This window comes from Periplaneta americana, chromosome 3 (genome assembly GCF_040183065.1).
Source record: "Periplaneta americana isolate PAMFEO1 chromosome 3, P.americana_PAMFEO1_priV1, whole genome shotgun sequence".
Classification (NCBI taxonomy): Eukaryota; Metazoa; Arthropoda; class Insecta; order Blattodea; family Blattidae; genus Periplaneta; species Periplaneta americana.
In genome coordinates this window covers 43,344,933-43,372,327 of record NC_091119.1, presented here as the reverse complement: position 1 = coordinate 43,372,327, position 27,395 = coordinate 43,344,933, and the positions used below count along the sequence as shown (strand labels likewise).

The window sequence follows — 27,395 nt, the reverse complement described above, 5'->3', positions numbered from 1 at the left end:
ATTGGGGGGATAGTTTACGTCCGGAATTTTTTACCAGGGAAAGACTCATCATGGCATTTTTATCGTATCATAAACTATCTTCTTGGGATTTATATATATGCGGTAGCTTCCCATTGCTATCCGCATACCACTCTCTCTTCCGCATCTTAAAAGATCCCAGGGGGCCCCAGCGTGAAGGTGAGGAGAGTGGATTTGACTAATTAGGCCCTCCAGACTTCACCGAAATTCTCCACAAGGGTTAAATATCAGTTCCATCAGGGTTTTTGACCCGATCAGACACCAGGAAATCCCAATTAGCCTTTGCCCCCCATACGATATATATATATATATATATATATATATATATATATATATATATCGTGTTCGCTGTGTGGAATGTGAGTAGGAAGGGAGAGGGAAGTTTTATCGAGAAGCCACACAAAACTGCTCTATAAATGGTTATATGGTAATGCGATATAGGGGATTTTGGAAATTAGGAATTTGTTCATTTAGCAATTGTATGTTTTCATTATAATTCCTGGCTATGAAGTATTCCTCAGCTATATTAATTAAATATGGATCATTTACTGTTTTTAAGATTTGCAATGTGTTGTGAATACCATTAAGTCCATGACATGTGTTAATTGAGTGGCAAATTTTTATTTATTTCCATTGTTAATGAAATTGGATTCATGTTTCTTGTATCTAGTATGAAAATTCCTTTTTGTTTGGCCGATGTATTTCATATTGCAGTTAGTACCGGTACAATATAAGTGATAAACTCCATTATGTAAATGTTTGTTAGTGTTCCTGATTTTATTTGTGATTATAATGTTTAATGTATTGTTGAGTTTATAAGTACTGTTTATATTTTCTTTTTTGAAAAGGCAGATATTTGATTATTAATTTTCCCTATATAGGTTATAAAGTACCAGGTTTTGACTTTATTGGATTCTATAGGTTGTAAAGTTGTAATTCTGTTGTGGATAAAGTTCTGTATCTTTTCTTATTAAAACCATTCTCAATAACTAATTGTATTATGTATTTGTATTCTGTTGAGTAGGCTTGTTTATTAAGAGGTGTGTTTATTAAATGATCGACTAAAAACCTGAATTTACAAATATTGTGGGAATATGGATTTTTATTCTCATTTATTTATTTAATACACAAGGTTTACACTACATTTAGGCAATGCATCCCGAAAGTGCAGAAGCTCGTGCCTGGGCATAGTTCAGTCTACTTATATAAAATTGAAGAGTGTTAATTCAGCACAATAATATTAATATCTAGTAAAATACAGACCATGTAATGACATATACAAATATACAAAATACAAAGTATATGAGTATTAGATTACAATTTTAAATTCATATGGCTTAAGGAAAGGCAAAACAATTAAATAATTAATCTAATTTGTTTCCTAAATCTAAGTGTGTTTAATGTACTTAGTTCAGGGTAAGCCCTAATTAATGCATTATATATTCTGGGTAAAAAATTTCTGCTGTGTTTTAATCCAGCAGTTGTGTGACATTTGGGTGTGTTAAGAAAGAAACTGTAGTTTTGTCTCGTACGCTATTCATGAGGATTAAATTTAAATTTATTGTTATTTTTATGGAAGTAAATGAACAATATTTCTTTATGAACTTGTTCTAGATTTGATGCACCAAATTTCTGAAAAATTAATTTCGTTGTGTGATCAAAATGTTTATATAGACAAATTTTGATAATTCACTTTTTAGGAGCAAATTTAAAGGGTGAATAGTCGATTTTTCCATTCCTCCCCAACCTAATATAGGCCTACCATACCTACTGAATTATTGATTGAAACAGACCTACGTACACAGTACACACAACATAAATAGGTAAATAAGAACATAGAATGGAAAATTTGTGGATTGTTTTACGCAATCTGATACACAGAAATGAGATATGCTTGCCCCATTTTAAATGTTGGTCAATAATGATACCTGAATATTTAACTTGTGAGGATATATTCAAAGCGTTACATGAGCAAGTAGGTACGTCACAATCGTGTATTGTTATACTTCTATTATTATTTATTTTTAGTTGTTCAAGGGAATGTGATGTTAATGAAAATATTCTTAATTTTGTTTTAGAAACGTTCAAAGAAAGTAAGTGAGCATCCAGCCATTCTTCAATAATGTTAATACCACTGTTAGAGTTTTGATAAGTTTCATTCCAACTCGAACTGCTAAATATAACCACAGTCTCATCAGCATAAGATTACAGAGTACCAGAATATTTCTAAATGTCTATTTTAAGTAAATCGTTGATATATATTAAAAACAAAACAAGATCTAAAATCGTCCTCTGAGATACACCTATACAAATGTTACGTGATTCACTAAGGTGATCATTGATTGAGTTCTGTTACTTAAGTAAGATTTACATAATTTTAAAGCCAATCCATTAATTCCCAATCTATCTATTTTATTCAAAAGTATATTATGATAGACTGCATTGAAAACTTCTTGTAAGTCTAGAGAAATTCCTAGACATTTATTTCCTACATCTAATTGTTGAATTATTTTTATAGTAACTGTCATAATACCATCATCAGTGCACAATTTTTTTCTGAAACCAAATTGATCATCAATTAGTATTTTTTTTTTCTAAAAATTGTATTAACCGTGTTTTTATACATTTTTCAAATACTTTAGAGAGATTGGGTAATAGTGAAATGGGTCTATAATTATTAAGATTATATTTGTCACCAGACTTGTGAATTGGTATCACCACATCATGTTTTAGGGCTGAGGGAAATACATTTTGAGATGTGCACAAATTAAATATAAAGGCAAGTCGTTTTGAAATAGCTTCGATAATACATAGCACAAGAAAATGGATACAACCCAAACATAATAGACAACATCATAAGGAAGACAAAACAAAAACTCAACAAACACACAAAACAAACACAAACACAAGAAATACATCATACTAACATACGAAAAGAAAAACACATTCAAGATCGCATCCTCATTCAGAAAACACAAATACAACATAGCATACAGAATAGAAAACACACTACAAAGACATCTCAACCCACAAACAACACAAACAAATAGATACAACCACACAGGTGTATACAAACTCACATGCAATAGTTGCGACAGTTTCTACATTGGACAGAGAGGCATATCATTCCAAACTCGATACAAGGAACACATTAAAGCAATAACCAGAGGACACAATACATCTAATCACAAAATTAATAAACACCTGTTACGATTTAAAAAAAACACACACACTTCCAACAGAATATAAATATACACTTCTGAATTCTCAACAACTTATTCAACAGTTAGGTATGTTAAAAGTCAATAAACATGATAAAATGATTTTCTTGGACATGGAAAATCTTTACATGAACATTCATATAGCTGAAACCATTCAAATAATAGTTACTATTAACTTCCTTGATCTGAACATTAAAATTAAAAACTCTAAATTTTTCTACAATATTTACTAGAAACCTACATCCATCAATTATACCATACATCAAACATCTAATCATCACAGTTCAGTTCAGAAGCGCGGAGAGTACAGTCGGGTTTTTGTGTGCTCTGTGGTGCGAGTTACTAGTCTTAACAATGGAAAGAAACATGGGTGCTAACTGTGAAGGAGGAAGTGGGAAGGATCAGGACAATCAGATTATTTTCACCCTCAAACTAACTTATGTTTGAGGATCTTAAATCTTCAGTGAAGATGGAGGTGAATGAATTAAGAAAATCAATTGAATTCATGTCTTCCAAGTTCGACAGTCTTAGAGAGGAATTGGCGCACACAAGACATGAACTCAACTGAGGAGATGAATAGGCTAGTGCAAGAGAATGACCATCTCAAATGGCAAGTGAGTGATCTGCAACAGTGAACACACAGAGACAATTAATTTTATTCAAAGTTCCGGAGATCGATGAACAATCAACTTGTGAAGTCATTGACCAAATATCGGAAGTCATGGGCGGTAGTGAATTGGTGCAACATAATGTAAGCGTAGCATATCGTATACCATCCAGGCCAGGTCATCTACTTCACAAAGAGGAGAAGTCGTGATGAATGGCTCCAGCAGTTCCGAAATGAGGCCACAAAAGATGACAGTTTTCCAGGGTTTGCGACAGAAAAAGTCAACAGGGAACTTCCAACAGGAAGCATCACAGCAGGCGACCAACTGACAGCAGTGACCAAGACAAGGGATGCAGCACGTCTGAAGAATTATAAATTTGTCTGGACAAGAGATGGTAAAATATTTGCAAGAAAAGATTGTGGCTGTCCAGTGAGAAAAATCACTAATGTTGACGATGTAATTAATTTGTAAATAGTATTGTGTCGGTACTCATGTTTAATTATACAACATAATTGACTTAAAAATGGCTAGTAATACTATATTAAATGAAATCCATCAGTGCAAATTTAATAATAATAATAATAATAATAATAATAATAATAATAATAATAATAATAGTAATAATAACAATAATAATAATAACACAATGGTTTCTAACCGTTTACTTCACTGCAAAGAGTATATTACCAATATGCTATCAGATCTTAAAATATTTCACTTAAACATTCATAGCATCAACAAGAATTTTTCCAAACTCTGTGTTTTACTTAATATTCTTTTCTTTTGCTTTGATATTATAGTTATAACTGAAACCTGGATTGATCATGACTCTGGCTATGATATTAATGGTTATAAAAAATTTGTTGACAGTAATAAGTATAATAAATGGATGGTATAGTTGTAAATTTTAAGGAAAACATTGTAGTTTCTTTTAAGTGATATTGACATATCCCATTGCAACACTATTTTTAAAAGCTTCTTGTCAATATACAAAGTTATAAAAAAACAATGTTATTCTGGGTGACATAAACATTAAAATTTTAGAAAAGAGCTTGGATAATTTTGGCAACATGTATTTAAATATCATGCAAGTATATAGAAATACTTAAATTCCGTTACTCGTCCATCATCCAATTCATGTCTTGACCACATTTTCCTAAAAACTGGAAATAACTTAAAGTTTATACCTAGAGTTTACGCAAGTGCAATAACAGCTCATTATAATTGAATCCTATAGATTCAAAATCCCCTATATCCACTTTCACAAATTAAAGGATTTTGACAATAACTGATGGCAAACACAGGGAATTTTCAACCTAACAGTGACTTTTAACAAACCATTTGCTTTAAATTTATTGGCTTTTTCAATTCAAACTATATAAGTTAATTCATTAGACTTCTTTTTTAAGAAAATATAATATAATATATATTTTTTTCATTATGCGTAAATTAAAATTTAATAACATTTAATAACGACGATTAATATCAATTACTTGAGACTAAATATGTATGATATAACATACACCCTTTCGTCATCATTTCAGTCGCACACAATGCACACGCATTGTCTACCGGTCTTTGTGTTCAGTCAACACCAGCAAGTCTCCATCTACCAACGTCACAACAAATAATCAATCCCACTCTCATTTCTTCCATCTTCATTAGAATTCATTCTTAGCAAGCAAAATGTGGACATAACTAAGTTCTGAACAAAATGGTCTTTAGTGGGTTTTGATTCTAGAGGATTCAATGACTTTTGCATTTTTGTCAATCAGTAACAGAAATATTAGCAGATAAGCCACTGAACCTTCGAACAATTATAAGTAATAATAAACCATAAAAGCCTATCTCATATTAATTATGTGACTCGGGAATCTATATTCTACAATGAAGACTCAGATACATGTTTCGATAAGTTTTATAAAATACTTCGTAATCTTATTTGCAAATATTCTAATCATGTCCCTCTCAAATTCTCAAGTAAGTACAAAAATATAGAACCTTGGATTACCGCAGGTATTGTTAAATCAATACGATCTAGAGATAAGTTTGCTAAGCAAGTTAAATGTGACCCATAAAACATTGTTTTATTAAATTATTACAGAAAAAATAAAAATATTCTCACTAATGTAATAAGAAATCGGAGTATCAAATATTATTCTGAAAAATTTTGCAAAAATAAAAATAATCCACAGCAATTTTGGCAAACCATAAACGAAGCTACTGACACCCAATGTAATATAAATACTAATTTAAAGACAATTATAAGTCGAAATGGAATAAAATTGAAAATAAGAAAACTATTGCAAACGAATTTAACGATTATTTTACTAACGTAGGTCATGACATCACATCTAATATAAAAAAGAAAGTATTTAATACTCATCACCACAAGCTTATTCATAATAAAAGTTTATCATCTATGTTTATGTTTCCTGTAAACCAATGTGAAATCGTTAATATTGTACATAGTTTAAAAAATAATGTTGCTCCTGGTATTGGTAGTATTACAACAAATACCCTGAAACTTATTATCGAAGCTATTTCTAAACCACTTGCCTTTATATTTGATTTGTGCATATGTCAAAATGTATTTCCCTCAGCCCTAAAACATGATGTGGTGATACCAATTCACAAGTCTGGTGACAAATATAATCTTAATAATTACAGACCCATTTCACTATTACCCCGTCTCTCAAAAGTATTTGAAAAATATTTGCTTAACTGTGAACAAGTGGTGAGGGAAACCTAGGAACATACTGAGGGCGCACTATCTGAAAATGACTCTGAGATATAGAATTTATACTGTATCTACTTACGCCTAAAAAGGCGAAATCCACAAAATACATGTCGTAAAAAGGACCAGCAGCTAGCCTTCGTTATACTTTCCCCATCTTCTTCTTCTTCTTCATCTTCTTCTTCTTCTTCTGCTGCTGGTAGCAATGGATCTGGCATGGGATCTAGCATGGCAGATGACATGGAATCGCTGGCGTGAGACATTGCACAGGTTCTGGCATGGGGCCTCGCAATATGTCTGGCATAGGAGCGGGTAATGGGACGTGGCATGGAATCAGGCATGGGAACTGCCATGGGATAAGGTATGGGAACTGGCAATGGGAGCTGGTATGGGATCTGACGTGGGAGCTGATAAGGGATCTACCAAGGGATCACTGGCAAGAGAGCCGGAAATGAGAGCTTGCATGGAATCTCACATGGGAGATTGCAAGGAATCTGGCATGGGACCTGGCAAGGAATCTGACATGGGAGCTGGCACGGTTGTGCTGGCATGGCATCTGCAAAGGATTTCGCATGAAACCTTGTAAGGGATATGGCATAGGATCTAGCAATGGGAGCTAGAATGGGATTAAAGAAGGAAACTGGCGTGGGAGATAATATGAGATATAGAATTACAGCGCTGGCATGGGGTCTCGCATGGGAGCTGGCAATGGGTGTTGGCATTGGAGCTAAGAAGGAAACTGGCATGGGAGCTAATATGGGATCTAGCAAGGCAGCGCTAGCATGGGAGCTGCAAATGGGATATGGTACGGGATCTGGCAATGAATCTGGAATGGGATCTAGCATAGGAGCGGAAGCGAAAAATATGGCAATGGGAGCTTGCACGGGCGCACTGGCACGGGATCTTGCAAGGAATCTTGCATGGGTGCTAGTATTGGGAACTGGCAATGGAAGCTGGTATGGCATCTTGGATAGAAGCTATCATGGGAGTTCGCATGGGATCGCTGGCATGGCATCTGGCAACGGATCTGGCATTCGATCTAGCATGGGATCTGGCATGCGATCTAACATGGGATCTGGCATGGAAGCTTGCAATGGGAGCTGACATGGGATCTAGCATGGTAGTTGACATGGAATCGCTGGCATGAGAGCTCGCATGAGACCTTGCAAGGGATCTGGCATGGGGCCTCGCAATAAATCTGGATTGGGAGCGGCTAATCGGATGTGGGATGGAATCAGGCATGGGAACTGCCATGGAATCGATGGCATGGGTTAAGGCATGGGAACTGGCAATGGGAGCTGGTATGGGATCTGACGTGGGAGCTGATAAGGGATCTACCATGGGATCACTGGCAAGAGAGCCGGAAATGAGAGCTTGCATGGGATCTGGCGTGGGAGATTGCAAGGAATCTGGAATGGGAGCTGCCAAGGAATCCGACATGGGAGCTGGCACGAGTGTGCTGGCAAGGCATCTGCAAAGGGATTTGGCATGAAACCTTGTAAGGGATATGGCATAGGATCTAGCAATGGGAGCTAGCATTGGATTTAACAAGGAAACTGGCATGGTAGCTGATATGAGATGTTGCATTTCAGCGCTGGCATGGGATCTCGCATGAGAGCTGGCAATGGGATCTGGTATGGGACCTGGCAAGGAATCCTGAATGGGTTCTAGCATGGGAGCGCATTCAATGGATATGGCAATGAGAGCTCGCATGGGAGCGTTGGTAAGTGGTTTTGCAAGGGATATGGAATGGGGGCAGGCATAGGAAATGGCAATGGAAGCTGGTATGGCATCTCGGATGGGAGCTGCCATGGGAGTTCGCATGGGATCGCTGGCACGGCATCTGGCAAGGGTTCTGGCATGCGACCTAGCATGGGATCTGGCATGCGATCTAACATGGGATCTATCATGGAAGCTGGCAATGGGAGCTGACATGGGATCTAGCATGGTAGGTGACATGGAATCGCTGGCATGAGAGCTCGCATGAGACCTTGCACGGGATCTGGCATGGAGCCTCGCAATAGATCTGCCATATGAGCGGGTAATGGGACGTGGCATGGAATCAGGCATGGGAACTGCCATGGGATCGCTGGCATCGGATAAGGTATGGGAACTGGCAATGGGAACTGGAATGGGATCTGACGTGGGAGCTGATAAGGGGTCTACCATGAGATCACTGGCAAGAGAGACGGAAATGAGAGTTTGCATGGGATCTCGCAGAGGAGATTGCAAGGAATCTGGCATGGGAGCTGGCAAGGAATCTGACACGGGAGCTGGAACGCGTGTGCTGTCATGGCATCTGCAAAGGGATTTCGCATGAAACATTGTAAGGGATATGGCATAGGACCTAGCAATGGGAGCTAGCATGGGATTTAACAAGGAACCTGGCAAGGGAGCTAATATGAGATATAGCATTCCTGCGCTGGCATGGGATCTCGCATGGCAACAGGAAATAGTATCTGATATGGGACCTGACAAGGAATCTGGAATGGGATCTAGCATGGGAGCGCAGGAAAGGGATATGGCAATAGGATCTCGCAATGGACAGCTGGTATGGGATCTTGTAAGGGATGTGGGATGGGACCTAGCATCGGAGCTGGCAATGGAAGCTGGTATGGCATCTCGGATGGGAGCTGCCATGGGAGTTCGCATAGGTTCGCTGGCATTGCTTCTGGCATGCGATTTAGCATGGGTTCTGGCATGCGATCTAATATGGGATATGGCATGGAAGCTGGCAATGGGACCTAGCATGGTAGCTGCCATGGAATCCCTGGCATGAGAGCTCGCATTTGACCTTGCAAGGGATCTGGCATGGGGCCTCGCAATATATCTGGCATGGGAGCGGGTAATGGGACATGGCATGGAATCAGGCATGGGAACTGCCATGGTATCGCTAGCATTGGAACTGGCTATGGGAGATTGTATGGGATCTGACATGGAAGCTGATAATGGTTCTACCCTGGGATCACTGGCAAGAGAGACGGAAATGAGAACTTGCATGGGATTTCGCATAGGAGATTGCAAGGAATCTGTCATTGGAGCTGGCAAGGAATCTGACATGGGAGCTGGCACGGGTGTGCTGGCATTGCATCTAGCAAGGGACGTCGCATGGGAGCTCGCATGTGATCTTGTAAGGGATCTGCCATGGAAGCTGTCATGCGAACTAGCATCGGTGACATGGGAGATAGCATGGGATGTAGCAGTAGCAGCTTCAATGGGAGCTAATATGGGATTTGTTTTGGGAGCTCGCAAGGAATCTGGCATGGCAGAGAAGATAAGAGATATGGCAATTTGTACGGGACCTGACAAGGAATCTGGAATGGGACCTAGCATGGGACCGCAGGCAAGGAATATCGCAATCGGACCTCGCATGGGACCGCTGGTATGGGATTTTGTAAGGGATCTGGGATGGGAGGTAGCATGGGAGCTGGCAATGGAAACTGGTATGGCATCTCGGATGGGAGCTGCCATGGGAGTTCGCATCGGATCGCTGGCATGGCATCTGGGAAGGGATCTGGCATGCGATCTAACGTGGAATCTGGCATGGAAGCTGGCAATGGGAGCTGACAAGTGATCTAGCATGGTAGCTGACATGGAATCGCTGGCATGAGACTTTGAAAGGGATCTGGCATAAGGCCCCGCAATATATCTGGTATGGGAGCGGGTAATGGGACGTGGCATGGGATCAGGCATGTGAACTGCCATGGGATCGCTGGCGTGGGAAGTGGCAATGGGACCTATTATGGGATCCGTCGTGTGAGCTGATAAGGTTTCTACCTTGGGATCACTGGCAAGAGAGACGGAAATCAGAACTTGAATGTGATCTCGCATAAGAGATTGGAAGGAATCTGGCATTGGAGCTGGCAAGGAATCTGACATGGGATCTGGCACGGGTGTGCTGGCATGGCACCTGGCAAGGGATTTCGCATGGGAGCCCGCATGAGACCTTGTAAGGGATCTGGCATGAAAGCCGTCATGCGAACTAGCATCGAAGACATGGGAGCTAGCATGGGATCTAGCAGTAGTAGCATGAATGGGAGCTAATATGGGATCTGGTTTGGGAACTGGCAAGGAATCTGGCATGGGAGCGCAGACAATAGATACTGTAATTGGTATGGGACCTGGCAAGGAATCTGGAATGGGATCTAACAAGGGAGCGCAGGCAAGGAATATGGCAATGGGAGCTCGCATGGGAACGCTGGTATGGCTACTTGTAAGGGATCTGGGATGGGAGCTGGCAATGGAAGCTGGTATGGCATCTCGGATGGGAGCTGCCATGGGAGTTCGCATCGCATCGCTGGCATGGCATCTGGCAAGGGATCTGGCATGCGATATAGCATGCGATCTAACATGGGATCTGGCATGGAAGCTGGCAATGGGAGCTGACATGTGATCTAGAATGGTAGCTGACATGGAATCGCTGGCATGAGACTTTGAAAGGGATCTGGCATGGGGCCTCGCAATATACCTGGCATGGGAGCGGGTAATGAGACGTTGCATGGAATCAGGCATGGGAACTGCCATGGGATCGCTGGCATGGGAACTGGCAATGGGTCCTAGTATGGGATCTGACGTGTGAGCTGATAAGGGATCTACCTTGGGATCACTGACAAGAGAGACAGAAATCAGAACTTGCATGGGATCTCGCATAGGAGATTGCAAGGAATCTGGCATGGGAGCTGGCAAGGAATCTGACATGGGAGCTGGCACGGGTGTGCCTGCATTGCATCTGGCAAGGGATTTCGCATAGGAGCTCGCATGAGACCTTGTAAGGGATCTGGCATGGACGCTGTCATGCGAACTAGCATCGGTGACATGGGAGCTAGCGTGGGATCTAGCAGTAGCAGCTTGAATGGGAAATAATATGGGATCTGGTTTGGGAGCTGGCAAGGAATCTGGATTGGGATCTACCATGGGAGCGCAGACAGGAGATATGGCAAAGGGAGCTCGCATGGGAGCAATGGCATGGGATCTGGAATGGGAGCTGGCAATGGGATCTGGTATATGAGCTGAGATGCGTTTTGGCATTGGGCCTGGCATGGGATCTGGCACGGGATATTGCAGGCGATCCGGCACGGGAGGTGGAGTACGATCTGGCATGATATAAAGGTGGCCAGTTGGCCTGGGATCTGGCATGGGAGAATTTTTGGGATGTAGATAGAATGTTGTGAAGATAATTGGTGGGAGTGGTGCGACAGCTGGCATGGGTGTTATGGAAGCTGGCATGAGTGGTATGGGAGGTGGCATGGGTGGTATGGGAGCTGGCCTGGCTTTCGAGAACCGCCTAAAAAGACGAAGTCTACGAAATACATTTCTTAAAAAGGACCAGCAGCCAATCTTCGTTTTTCGTTCCTCAGCTTCTTCTTCTGCTGGTTGGTGTTCCAATGAAGGTGCTGGCATTCGAGCTGCCATGAGTTTTGGCATGGATGGTGTGGCCGCCAGGATGGGGATATTTCGATAGTCATCCGTGGCTTCCTTCAACTCTGTCTCGTCAGAGAATTGGAAGAAAAAAAGATAACACTCCAGTAATTTCAGACGATTGCACCCCTCTTCCCAGATCTCCTGCTCAAACTCGGTGTACTGGCTGCTCGGCTCAAACAAGTAGTCGCTGCTCGTGCTCTGGGGGGCAGCGTGTACCTTCATCGGCTTTGCCGGCTTTCCAGTTGTATCATGTCCAGCTGGTACAGGCGGAGTCTTCACATACCACGTTGAAGTCGGTCTTCTTGTCCATCTTGTCCATCTTCTTGTCCATCTTGTCCATCTTCTTTTCTTCTCTCCGTTGGATTTCGTCATGACATGTCCTTCCCCAGTATCCCCCACCCGGACATCCGATTGGGGGGATAGTTTACGTCCGGAATTTTTTACCAGGGAAAGACTCATCATGGCATTTTTATCGTATCATAAACTATCTTCTTGGGATTTATATATATGCGGTAGCCTCCCATTGCTATCCGCATACCACTCTCTCTTTCGCATCTTAAAAGATCCCAGGGGGCCCCAGCGTGAAGGTGAGGAGAGTGGATTTGACTAATTAGGCCCTCCAGACTTCACCGAAATTCTCCACAAGAGTTAAATATCAGTTCCATCAGGGTTTTTGACCCGATCAGACACCAGGAAATCCCAATTAGCCTTTGCCCCCCCATACGATATATATATATATATATATATATATATATATATATATCGTGTTCGCTGTGTGGAATGTGAGTAGGAAGGGAGAGGGAAGTTTTATCGAGAAGCCACACAAAACTGCACTATAAATGGTTATATGGTAATGCGATATAGGGGATTTTGGAAATTAGGAATTTGTTCATTTAGCAATTGTATGTTTTCATTATAATTCCTGGCTATGAAGTATTCCTCAGCTATATTAATTAAATATGGATCATTTACTGTTTTTAAGATTTGCAATGTGTTGTGAATACCATTAAGTCCATGACCTGTGTTAATTGAGTGGCAAATTTTTATTTATTTCCATTGTTAATGAAATTGGATTCATGTTTCTTGTATCTAGTATGAAAATTCCTTTTTGTTTGGCCGATGTATTTCATATTGCAGTTAGTACCGGTACAATATAAGTGATAAACTCCATTATGTAAATGTTTGTTAGTGTTCCTGATTTTATTTGTGATTATAATGTTTAATGTATTGTTGAGTTTATAAGTACTGTTTATATTTTCTTTTTTGAAAAGGCAGATATTTGATTATTAATTTTCCCTATATAGGTTATAAAGTACCAGGTTTTGACTTTATTGGATTCTATAGGTTGTAAAGTTGTAATTCTGTTGTGGATAAAGTTCTGTATCTTTTCTTATTAAAACCATTCTCAATAACTAATTGTATTATGTATTTGTATTCTGTTGAGTAGGCTTGTTTATTAAGAGGTGTGTTTATTAAATGATCGACTAAAAACCTGAATTTACAAATATTGTGGGAATATGGATTTTTATTCTCATTTATTTATTTAATACACAAGGTTTACACTACATTTAGGCAATGCATCCCGAAAGTGCAGAAGCTCGTGCCTGGGCATAGTTCAGTCTACTTATATAAAATTGAAGAGTGTTAATTCAGCACAATAATATTAATATCTAGTAAAATACAGACCATGTAATGACATATACAAATATACAAAATACAAAGTATATGAGTATTAGATTACAATTTTAAATTCATATGGCTTAAGGAAAGGCAAAACAATTAAATAATTAATCTAATTTGTTTCCTAAATCTAAGTGTGTTTAATGTACTTAGTTCAGGGTAAGCCCTAATTAATGCATTATATATTCTGGGTAAAAAATTTCTGCTGTGTTTTAATCCAGCAGTTGTGTGACATTTGGGTGTGTTAAGAAAGAAACTGTAGTTTTGTCTCGTACGCTATTCATGAGGATTAAATTTAAATTTATTGTTATTTTTATGGAAGTAAATGAACAATATTTCTTTATGAACTTGTTCTAGATTTGATGCACCAAATTTCTGAAAAATTAATTTCGTTGTGTGATCAAAATGTTTATATAGACAAATTTTGATAATTCACTTTTTAGGAGCAAATTTAAAGGGTGAATAGTCGATTTTTCCATTCCTCCCCAACCTAATATAGGCCTACCATACCTACTGAATTATTGATTGAAACAGACCTACGTACACAGTACACACAACATAAATAGGTAAATAAGAACATAGAATGGAAAATTTGTGGATTGTTTTACGCAATCTGATACACAGAAATGAGATATGCTTGCCCCATTTTAAATGTTGGTCAATAATGATACCTGAATATTTAACTTGTGAGGATATATTCAAAGCGTTACATGAGCAAGTAGGTACGTCACAATCGTGTATTGTTATACTTCTATTATTATTTATTTTTAGTTGTTCAAGGGAATGTGATGTTAATGAAAATATTCTTAATTTTGTTTTAGAAACGTTCAAAGAAAGTAAGTGAGCATCCAGCCATTCTTCAATAATGTTAATACCACTGTTAGAGTTTTGATAAGTTTCATTCCAACTCGAACTGCTAAATATAACCACAGTCTCATCAGCATAAGATTACAGAGTACCAGAATATTTCTAAATGTCTATTTTAAGTAAATCGTTGATATATATTAAAAACAAAACAAGATCTAAAATCGTCCTCTGAGATACACCTATACAAATGTTACGTGATTCACTAAGGTGATCATTGATTGAGTTCTGTTACTTAAGTAAGATTTACATAATTTTAAAGCCAATCCATTAATTCCCAATCTATCTATTTTATTCAAAAGTATATTATGATAGACTGCATTGAAAACTTCTTGTAAGTCTAGAGAAATTCCTAGACATTTATTTCCTACATCTAATTATTGAATTATTTTTATAGTAACTGTCATAATACCATCATCAGTGCACAATTTTTTTCTGAAACCAAATTGATCATCAATTAGTATTTTTTTTTTCTAAAAATTGTATTAACCGTGTTTTTATACATTTTTCAAATACTTTAGAGAGATTGGGTAATAGTGAAATGGGTCTATAATTATTAAGATTATATTTGTCACCAGACTTGTGAATTGGTATCACCACATCATGTTTTAGGGCTGAGGGAAATACATTTTGAGATGTGCACAAATTAAATATAAAGGCAAGTCGTTTTGAAATAGCTTCGATAATACATAGCACAAGAAAATGGATACAACCCAAACATAATAGACAACATCATAAGGGAGACAAAACAAAAACTCAACAAACACACAAAACAAACACAAATACAAGAAATACATCATACTAACATACGAAAAGAAAAACACATTCAAGATCGCATCCTCATTCAGAAAACACAAATACAACATAGCATACAGAATAGAAAACACACTACAAAGACATCTCAACCCACAAACAACACAAACAAATAGATACAACCACACAGGTGTATACAAACTCACATGCAATAGTTGCGACAGTTTCTACATTGGACAGAGAGGCATATCATTCCAAACTCGATACAAGGAACACATTAAAGCAATAACCAGAGGACACAATACATCTAATCACAAAATTAATAAACTCCTGTTACGATTTAAAAAAAAAACACACACACACACTTCCAACAGAATATAAATATACACTTCTGAATTCTCAACAACTTATTCAACAGTTAGGTATGTTAAAAGTCAATAAACATGATAAAATGATTTTCTTGGACATGGAAAATCTTTACATGAACATTCATATAGCTGAAACCATTCAAATAATAGTTACTATTAACTTCCTTGATCTGAACATTAAAATTAAAAACTCTAAATTTTTCTACAATATTTACTAGAAACCTACATCCATCAATTATACCATACATCAAACATCTAATCATCACAGTTCAGTTCAGAAGCGCGGAGAGTACAGTCGGGTTTTTGTGTGCTCTGTGGTGCGAGTTACTAGTCTTAACAATGGAAAGAAACATGGGTGCTAACTGTGAAGGAGGAAGTGGGAAGGATCAGGACAATCAGATTATTTTCACCCTCAAACTAACTTATGTTTGAGGATCTTAAATCTTCAGTGAAGATGGAGGTGAATGAATTAAGAAAATCAGTTGAATTCATGTCTTCCAAGTTCGACAATCTTAGAGAGGAATTGGCGCATACAAGACATGAACTCAACTGAGGAGATGAAGAGGCTAGTGCAAGAGAATGACCATCTCAAATGGCAAGTGAGTGATCTGCAACAGTGAACACACAGAGACAATTAATTCTATTCAAAGTTCCGGAGATCGATGAACAATCAACTTGTGAAGTCATTGAACAAATATCGGAAGTCATGGGCGGTAGTGAATTGGTGCAACATAATGTAAGCGTAGCATATCGTATACCATCCAGGCCAGGTCATCTACTTCACAAAGAGGAGAAGTCGTGATGAATGGCTCCAGCAGTTCCGAAATGAGGCCACAAAAGATGACAGTTTTCCAGGGTTTGCGACAGAAAAAGTCAACAGGGAACTTCCAACAGGAAGCATCACAGCAGGCGACCAACTGACAGCAGTGACCAAGACAAGGGATGCAGCACGTCTGAAGAATTATAAATTTGTCTGGACAAGAGATGGTAAAATATTTGCAAGAAAAGATTGTGGCTGTCCAGTGAGAAAAATCACTAATGTTGACGATGTAATTAATTTGTAAATAGTATTGTGTCGGTACTCATGTTTAATTATACAACATAATTGACTTAAAAATGGCTAGTAATACTATATTAAATGAAATCCATCAGTGCAAATTTAATAATAATAATAATAATAATAATAATAATAGTAATAATAACAATAATAATAACACAATGGTTTCTAACCGTTTACTTCACTGCAAAGAGTATATTACCAATATGCTATCAGATCTTAAAATATTTCACTTAAACATTCATAGCATCAACAAGAATTTTTCCAAACTCTGTGTTTTACTTAATATTCTTTTCTTTTGCTTTGATATTATAGTTATAACTGAAACCTGGATTGATCATGACTCTGGCTATGATATTAATGGTTATAAAAAATTTGTTGACAGTAATAAGTATAATAAATGGATGGTATAGTTGTAAATTTTAAGGAAAACATTGTAGTTTCTTTTAAGTGATATTGACATATCCCATTGCAACACTATTTTTAAAAGCTTCTTGTCAATATACAAAGTTATAAAAAACAATGTTATTCTGGGTGACATAAACATTAAAATTTTAGAAAAGAGCTTGGGTAATTTTGGCAACATGTATTTAAATATCATGCAAGTATATAGAAATACTTAAATTCCGTTACTCGTCCATCCTCCAATTCATGTCTTGACCACATTTTCCTAAAAACTGGAAATAACTTAAAGTTTATACCTAGAGTTTACGCAAGTGCAATAACAGCTCATTATAATTGAATCCTATAGATTCAAAATCCCCTATATCCACTTTCACAAATTAAAGGATTTTGACAATAACTGATGGCAAACACAGGGAATTTTCAACCTAACAGTGACTTTTAACAAACCATTTGCTTTAAATTTATTGGCTTTTTCAATTCAAACTATATAAGTTAATTCATTAGACTTCTTTTTTAAGAAAATATAATATAATATATATTTTTTTCATTATGCGTAAATTAAAATTTAATAACATTTAATAACGACGATTAATATCAATTACTTGAGACTAAATATGTATGATATAACATACACCCTTTCGTCATCATTTCAGTCGCACACAATGCACACGCATTGTCTACCGGTCTTTGTGTTCAGTCAACACCAGCAAGTCTCCATCTACCAACGTCACAACAAATAATCAATCCCACTCTCATTTCTTCCATCTTCATTAGAATTCATTCTTAGCAAGCAAAATGTGGACATAACTAAGTTCTGAACAAAATGGTCTTTAGTGGGTTTTGATTCTAGAGGATTCAATGACTTTTGCATTTTTGTCAATCAGTAACAGAAATATTAGCAGATAAGCCACTGAACCTTCGAACAATTATAAGTAATTATAAACCATAAAAGCCTATCTCATATTAATTATGTGACTCGGGAATCTATATTCTACAATGAAGACTCAGATACATGTTTCGATAAGTTTTATAAAATACTTCGTAATCTTATTTGCAAATATTCTAATCATGTCCCTCTCAAATTCTCAAGTAAGTACAAAAATATAGAACCTTGGATTACCACAGGTATTGTTAAATCAATACGATCTAGAGATAAGTTTGCTAAGCAAGTTAAATGTGACCCATAAAACATTGTTTTATTAAATTATTACAGAAAAAATAAAAATATTCTCACTAATGTAATAAGAAATCGGAGTATCAAATATTATTCTGAAAAATTTTGCAAAAATAAAAATAATCCACAGCAATTTTGGCAAACCATAAACGAAGCTACTGACACCCAATGTAATATAAATACTAATTTAAAGACAATTATAAGTCGAAATGGAATAAAATTGAAAATAAGAAAACTATTGCAAACGAATTTAACGATTATTTTACTAACGTAGGTCATGACATCACATCTAATATAAAAAAGAAAGTATTTAATACTCATCACCACAAGCTTATTCATAATAAAAGTTTATCATCTATGTTTATGTTTCCTGTAAACCAATGTGAAATCGTTAATATTGTACATAGTTTAAAAAATAATGTTGCTCCTGGTATTGGTAGTATTACAACAAATACCCTGAAACTTATTATCGAAGCTATTTCTAAACCACTTGCCTTTATATTTGATTTGTGCATATGTCAAAATGTATTTCCCTCAGCCCTAAAACATGATGTGGTGATACCAATTCACAAGTCTGGTGACAAATATAATCTTAATAATTACAGACCCATTTCACTATTACCCCGTCTCTCAAAAGTATTTGAAAAATATTTGCTTAACTGTGAACAAGTGGTGAGGGAAACCTAGGAACATACTGAGGGCGCACTATCTGAAAATGACTCTGAGATATAGAATTTATACTGTATCTACTTACGCCTAAAAAGGCGAAATCCACAAAATACATGTCGTAAAAAGGACCAGCAGCTAGCCTTCGTTATACTTTCCCCATCTTCTTCTTCTTCTTCATCTTCTTCTTCTTCTTCTGCTGCTGGTAGCAATGGATCTGGCATGGGATCTAGCATGGCAGATGACATGGAATCGCTGGCGTGAGACATTGCACAGGTTCTGGCATGGGGCCTCGCAATATGTCTGGCATAGGAGCGGGTAATGGGACGTGGCATGGAATCAGGCATGGGAACTGCCATGGGATAAGGTATGGGAACTGGCAATGGGAGCTGGTATGGGATCTGACGTGGGAGCTGATAAGGGATCTACCAAGGGATCACTGGCAAGAGAGCCGGAAATGAGAGCTTGCATGGAATCTCACATGGGAGATTGCAAGGAATCTGGCATGGGACCTGGCAAGGAATCTGACATGGGAGCTGGCACGGTTGTGCTGGCATGGCATCTGCAAAGGATTTCGCATGAAACCTTGTAAGGGATATGGCATAGGATCTAGCAATGGGAGCTAGAATGGGATTAAAGAAGGAAACTGGCGTGGGAGATAATATGAGATATAGAATTACAGCGCTGGCATGGGGTCTCGCATGGGAGCTGGCAATGGGTGTTGGCATTGGAGCTAAGAAGGAAACTGGCATGGGAGCTAATATGGGATCTAGCATGGCAGCGCTAGCATGGGAGCTGCAAATGGGATATGGTACGGGATCTGGCAATGAATCTGGAATGGGATCTAGCATAGGAGCGGAAGCGAAAAATATGGCAATGGGAGCTTGCACGGGCGCACTGGCACGGGATCTTGCAAGGAATCTTGCATGGGTGCTAGTATTGGGAACTGGCAATGGAAGCTGGTATGGCATCTTGGATAGAAGCTATCATGGGAGTTCGCATGGGATCGCTGGCATGGCATCTGGCAACGGATCTGGCATTCGATCTAGCATGGGATCTGGCATGCGATCTAACATGGGATCTGGCATGGAAGCTTGCAATGGGAGCTGACATGGGATCTAGCATGGTAGTTGACATGGAATCGCTGGCATGAGAGCTCGCATGAGACCTTGCAAGGGATCTGGCATGGGGCCTCGCAATAAATCTGGATTGGGAGCGGTTAATCGGATGTGGGATGGAATCAGGCATGGGAACTGCCATGGAATCGATGGCATGGGTTAAGGCATGGGAACTGGCAATGGGAGCTGGTATGGGATCTGACGTGGGAGCTGATAAGGGATCTACCATGGGATCACTGGCAAGAGAGCCGGAAATGAGAGCTTGCATGGGATCTGGCGTGGGAGATTGCAAGGAATCTGGAATGGGAGCTGCCAAGGAATCCGACATGGGAGCTGGCACGAGTGTGCTGGCAAGGCATCTGCAAAGGGATTTGGCATGAAACCTTGTAAGGGATATGGCATAGGATCTAGCAATGGGAGCTAGCATTGGATTTAACAAGGAAACTGGCATGGTAGCTGATATGAGATGTTGCATTTCAGCGCTGGCATGGGATCTCGCATGAGAGCTGGCAATGGGATCTGGTATGGGACCTGGCAAGGAATCCTGAATGGGTTCTAGCATGGGAGCGCATTCAATGGATATGGCAATGAGAGCTCGCATGGGAGCGTTGGTAAGGGGTTTTGCAAGGGATATGGAATGGGGGCAGGCATAGGAAATGGCAATGGAAGCTGGTATGGCATCTCGGATGGGAGCTGCCATGGGAGTTCGCATGGGATCGCTGGCACGGCATCTGGCAAGGGTTCTGGCATGCGACCTAGCATGGGATCTGGCATGCGATCTAACATGGGATCTATCATGGAAGCTGGCAATGGGAGCTGACATGGGATCTAGCATGGTAGGTGACATGGAATCGCTGGCATGAGAGCTCGCATGAGACCTTGCACGGGATCTGGCATGGAGCCTCGCAATAGATCTGCCATATGAGCGGGTAATGGGACGTGGCATGGAATCAGGCATGGGAACTGCCATGGGATCGCTGGCATCGGATAAGGTATGGGAACTGGCAATGGGAACTGGAATGGGATCTGACGTGGGAGCTGATAAGGGGTCTACCATGAGATCACTGGCAAGAGAGCCGGAAATGAGAGCTTGCATGGGATCTCGCAGAGGAGATTGCAAGGAATCTGGCATGGGAGCTGGCAAGGAATCTGACACGGGAGCTGGAACGCGTGTGCTGTCATGGCATCTGCAAAGGGATTTCGCATGAAACCTTGTAAGGGATATGGCATAGGACCTAGCAATGGGAGCTAGCATGGGATTTAACAAGGAACCTGGCAAGGGAGCTAATATGAGATATAGCATTCCTGCGCTGGCATGGGATCTCGCATGGCAACAGGAAATAGTATCTGATATGGGACCTGACAAGGAATCTGGAATGGGATCTAGCATGGGAGCGCAGGAAAGGGATATGGCAATAGGATCTCGCAATGGACAGCTGGTATGGGATCTTGTAAGGGATGTGGGATGGGACCTAGCATCGGAGCTGGCAATGGAAGCTGGTATGGCATCTCGGATGGGAGCTGCCATGGGAGTTCGCATAGGTTCGCTGGCATTGCTTCTGGCATGCGATTTAGCATGGGTTCTGGCATGCGATCTAATATGGGATATGGCATGGAAGCTGGCAATGGGACCTAGCATGGTAGCTGCCATGGAATCCCTGGCATGAGAGCTCGCATTTGACCTTGCAAGGGATCTGGCATGGGGCCTCGCAATATATCTGGCATGGGAGCGGGTAATGGGACATGGCATGGAATCAGGCATGGGAACTGCCATGGTATCGCTAGCATTGGAACTGGCTATGGGAGATTGTATGGGATCTGACATGGAAGCTGATAATGGTTCTACCCTGGGATCACTGGCAAGAGAGACGGAAATGAGAACTTGCATGGGATTTCGCATAGGAGATTGCAAGGAATCTGTCATTGGAGCTGGCAAGGAATCTGACATGGGAGCTGGCACGGGTGTGCTGGCATTGCATCTAGCAAGGGACGTCGCATGGGAGCTCGCATGTGATCTTGTAAGGGATCTGCCATGGAAGCTGTCATGCGAACTAGCATCGGTGACATGGGAGATAGCATGGGATCTAGCAGTAGCAGCTTCAATGGGAGCTAATATGGGATTTGTTTTGGGAGCTCGCAAGGAATCTGGCATGGCAGAGAAGATAAGAGATATGGCAATTTGTACGGGACCTGACAAGGAATCTGGAATGGGACCTAGCATGGGACCGCAGGCAAGGAATATCGCAATCGGACCTCGCATGGGACCGCTGGTATGGGATTTTGTAAGGGATCTGGGATGGGAGGTAGCATGGGAGCTGGCAATGGAAACTGGTATGGCATCTCGGATGGGAGCTGCCATGGGAGTTCGCATCGGATCGCTGGCATGGCATCTGGGAAGGGATCTGGCATGCGATCTAACGTGGAATCTGGCATGGAAGCTGGCAATGGGAGCTGACAAGTGATCTAGCATGGTAGCTGACATGGAATCGCTGGCATGAGACTTTGAAAGGGATCTGGCATAAGGCCCCGCAATATATCTGGTATGGGAGCGGGTAATGGGACGTGGCATGGGATCAGGCATGTGAACTGCCATGGGATCGCTGGCGTGGGAACTGGCAATGGGACCTATTATGGGATCCGTCGTGTGAGCTGATAAGGTTTCTACCTTGGGATCACTGGCAAGAGAGACGGAAATCAGAACTTGAATGTGATCTCGCATAAGAGATTGGAAGGAATCTGGCATTGGAGCTGGCAAGGAATCTGACATGGGATCTGGCACGGGTGTGCTGGCATGGCACCTGGCAAGGGATTTCGCATGGGAGCCCGCATGAGACCTTGTAAGGGATCTGGCATGAAAGCCGTCATGCGAACTAGCATCGAAGACATGGGAGCTAGCATGGGATCTAGCAGTAGTAGCATGAATGGGAGCTAATATGGGATCTGGTTTGGGAACTGGCAAGGAATCTGGCATGGGAGCGCAGACAATAGATACTGTAATTGGTATGGGACCTGGCAAGGAATCTGGAATGGGATCTAACAAGGGAGCGCAGGCAAGGAATATGGCAATGGGAGCTCGCATGGGAACGCTGGTATGGCTACTTGTAAGGGATCTGGGATGGGAGCTGGCAATGGAAGCTGGTATGGCATCTCGGATGGGAGCTGCCATGGGAGTTCGCATCGCATCGCTGGCATGGCATCTGGCAAGGGATCTGGCATGCGATATAGCATGCGATCTAACATGGGATCTGGCATGGAAGCTGGCAATGGGAGCTGACATGTGATCTAGAATGGTAGCTGACATGGAATCGCTGGCATGAGACTTTGAAAGGGATCTGGCATGGGGCCTCGCAATATACCTGGCATGGGAGCGGGTAATGAGACGTTGCATGGAATCAGGCATGGGAACTGCCATGGGATCGCTGGCATGGGAACTGGCAATGGGTCCTAGTATGGGATCTGACGTGTGAGCTGATAAGGGATCTACCTTGGGATCACTGACAAGAGAGACAGAAATCAGAACTTGCATGGGATCTCGCATAGGAGATTGCAAGGAATCTGGCATGGGAGCTGGCAAGGAATCTGACATGGGAGCTGGCACGGGTGTGCCTGCATTGCATCTGGCAAGGGATTTCGCATAGGAGCTCGCATGAGACCTTGTAAGGGATCTGGCATGGACGCTGTCATGCGAACTAGCATCGGTGACATGGGAGCTAGCGTGGGATCTAGCAGTAGCAGCTTGAATGGGAAATAATATGGGATCTGGTTTGGGAGCTGGCAAGGAATCTGGATTGGGATCTACCATGGGAGCGCAGACAGGAGATATGGCAAAGGGAGCTCGCATGGGAGCAATGGCATGGGATCTGGAATGGGAGCTGGCAATGGGATCTGGTATATGAGCTGAGATGCGTTTTGGCATTGGGCCTGGCATGGGATCTGGCACGGGATATTGCAGGCGATCCGGCACGGGAGGTGGAGTACGATCTGGCATGATATAAAGGTGGCCAGTTGGCCTGGGATCTGGCATGGGAGAATTTTTGGGATGTAGATAGAATGTTGTGAAGATAATTGGTGGGAGTGGTGCGACAGCTGGCATGGGTGTTATGGAAGCTGGCATGAGTGGTATGGGAGGTGGCATGGGTGGTATGGGAGCTGGCCTGGCTTTCGAGAACCGCCTAAAAAGACGAAGTCTACGAAATACATTTCTTAAAAAGGACCAGCAGCCAATCTTCGTTTTTCGTTCCTCAGCTTCTTCTTCTGCTGGTTGGTGTTCCAATGAAGGTGCTGGCATTCGAGCTGCCATGAGTTTTGGCATGGATGGTGTGGCCGCCAGGATGGGGATATTTCGATAGTCATCCGTGGCTTCCTTCAACTCTGTCTCGTCAGAGAATTGGAAGAAAAAAAGATAACACTCCAGTAATTTCAGACGATTGCACCCCTCTTCCCAGATCTCCTGCTCAAACTCGGTGTACTGGCTGCTCGGCTCAAACAAGTAGTCGCTGCTCGTGCTCTGGGGGGCAGCGTGTACCTTCATCGGCTTTGCCGGCTTTCCAGTTGTATCATGTCCAGCTGGTACAGGCGGAGTCTTCACATACCACGTTGAAGTCGGTCTTCTTGTCCATCTTGTCCATCTTCTTGTCCATCTTGTCCATCTTCTTTTCTTCTCTCCGTTGGATTTCGTCATGACATGTCCTTCCCCAGTATCCCCCACCCGGACATCCGATTGGGGGGATAGTTTACGTCCGGAATTTTTTACCAGGGAAAGACTCATCATGGCATTTTTATCGTATCATAAACTATCTTCTTGGGATTTATATATATGCGGTAGCCTCCCATTGCTATCCGCATACCACTCTCTCTTTCGCATCTTAAAAGATCCCAGGGGGCCCCAGCGTGAAGGTGAGGAGAGTGGATTTGACTAATTAGGCCCTCCAGACTTCACCGAAATTCTCCACAAGGGTTAAATATCAGTTCCATCAGGGTTTTTGACCCGATCAGACACCAGGAAATCCCAATTAGCCTTTGCCCCCCCATACGATATATATATATATATATATATATATATATATATATATATATATATATATCGTGTTCGCTGTGTGGAATGTGAGTAGGAAGGGAGAGGGAAGTTTTATCGAGAAGCCACACAAAACTGCACTATAAATGGTTATATGGTAATGCGATATAGGGGATTTTGGAAATTAGGAATTTGTTCATTTAGCAATTGTATGTTTTCATTATAATTCCTGGCTATGAAGTATTCCTCAGCTATATTAATTAAATATGGATCATTTACTGTTTTTAAGATTTGCAATGTGTTGTGAATACCATTAAGTCCATGACCTGTGTTAATTGAGTGGCAAATTTTTATTTATTTCCATTGTTAATGAAATTGGATTCATGTTTCTTGTATCTAGTATGAAAATTCCTTTTTGTTTGGCCGATGTATTTCATATTGCAGTTAGTACCGGTACAATATAAGTGATAAACTCCATTATGTAAATGTTTGTTAGTGTTCCTGATTTTATTTGTGATTATAATGTTTAATGTATTGTTGAGTTTATAAGTACTGTTTATATTTTCTTTTTTGAAAAGGCAGATATTTGATTATTAATTTTCCCTATATAGGTTATAAAGTACCAGGTTTTGACTTTATTGGATTCTATAGGTTGTAAAGTTGTAATTCTGTTGTGGATAAAGTTCTGTATCTTTTCTTATTAAAACCATTCTCAATAACTAATTGTATTATGTATTTGTATTCTGTTGAGTAGGCTTGTTTATTAAGAGGTGTGTTTATTAAATGATCGACTAAAAACCTGAATTTACAAATATTGTGGGAATATGGATTTTTATTCTCATTTATTTATTTAATACACAAGGTTTACACTACATTTAGGCAATGCATCCCGAAAGTGCAGAAGCTCGTGCCTGGGCATAGTTCAGTCTACTTATATAAAATTGAAGAGTGTTAATTCAGCACAATAATATTAATATCTAGTCAAATACAGACCATGTAATGACATATACAAATATACAAAATACAAAGTATATGAGTATTAGATTACAATTTTAAATTCATATGGCTTAAGGAAAGGCAAAACAATTAAATAATTAATCTAATTTGTTTCCTAAATCTAAGTGTGTTTAATGTACTTAGTTCAGGGTAAGCCCTAATTAATGCATTATATATTCTGGGTAAAAAATTTCTGCTGTGTTTTAATCCAGCAGTTGTGTGACATTTGGGTGTGTTAAGAAAGAAACTGTAGTTTTGTCTCGTACGCTATTCATGAGGATTAAATTTAAATTTATTGTTATTTTTATGGAAGTAAATGAACAATATTTCTTTATGAACTTGTTCTAGATTTGATGCACCAAATTTCTGAAAAATTAATTTCGTTGTGTGATCAAAATGTTTATATAGACAAATTTTGATAATTCACTTTTTAGGAGCAAATTTAAAGGGTGAATAGTCGATTTTTCCATTCCTCCCCAACCTAATATAGGCCTACCATACCTACTGAATTATTGATTGAAACAGACCTACGTACACAGTACACACAACATAAATAGGTAAATAAGAACATAGAATGGAAAATTTGTGGATTGTTTTACGCAATCTGATACACAGAAATGAGATATGCTTGCCCCATTTTAAATGTTGGTCAATAATGATACCTGAATATTTAACTTGTGAGGATATATTCAAAGCGTTACATGAGCAAGTAGGTACGTCACAATCGTGTATTGTTATACTTCTATTATTATTTATTTTTAGTTGTTCAAGGGAATGTGATGTTAATGAAAATATTCTTAATTTTGTTTTAGAAACGTTCAAAGAAAGTAAGTGAGCATCCAGCCATTCTTCAATAATGTTAATACCACTGTTAGAGTTTTGATAAGTTTCATTCCAACTCGAACTGCTAAATATAACCACAGTCTCATCAGCATAAGATTACAGAGTACCAGAATATTTCTAAATGTCTATTTTAAGTAAATCGTTGATATATATTAAAAACAAAACAAGATCTAAAATCGTCCTCTGAGATACACCTATACAAATGTTACGTGATTCACTAAGGTGATCATTGATTGAGTTCTGTTACTTAAGTAAGATTTACATAATTTTAAAGCCAATCCATTAATTCCCAATCTATCTATTTTATTCAAAAGTATATTATGATAGACTGCATTGAAAACTTCTTGTAAGTCTAGAGAAATTCCTAGACATTTATTTCCTACATCTAATTGTTGAATTATTTTTATAGTAACTGTCATAATACCATCATCAGTGCACAATTTTTTTCTGAA

General features: G+C 39.8%; 1 protein-coding gene across 1 annotated transcript in view; it reads right to left on the bottom strand.

Annotated features, from left to right (window-relative positions):
- LOC138695971 (uncharacterized) overlaps positions 1-27,395 on the bottom strand; it is a 422,025-nt gene that overhangs the window by 243,203 nt on the left and 151,427 nt on the right. The window lies entirely within an intron of this gene.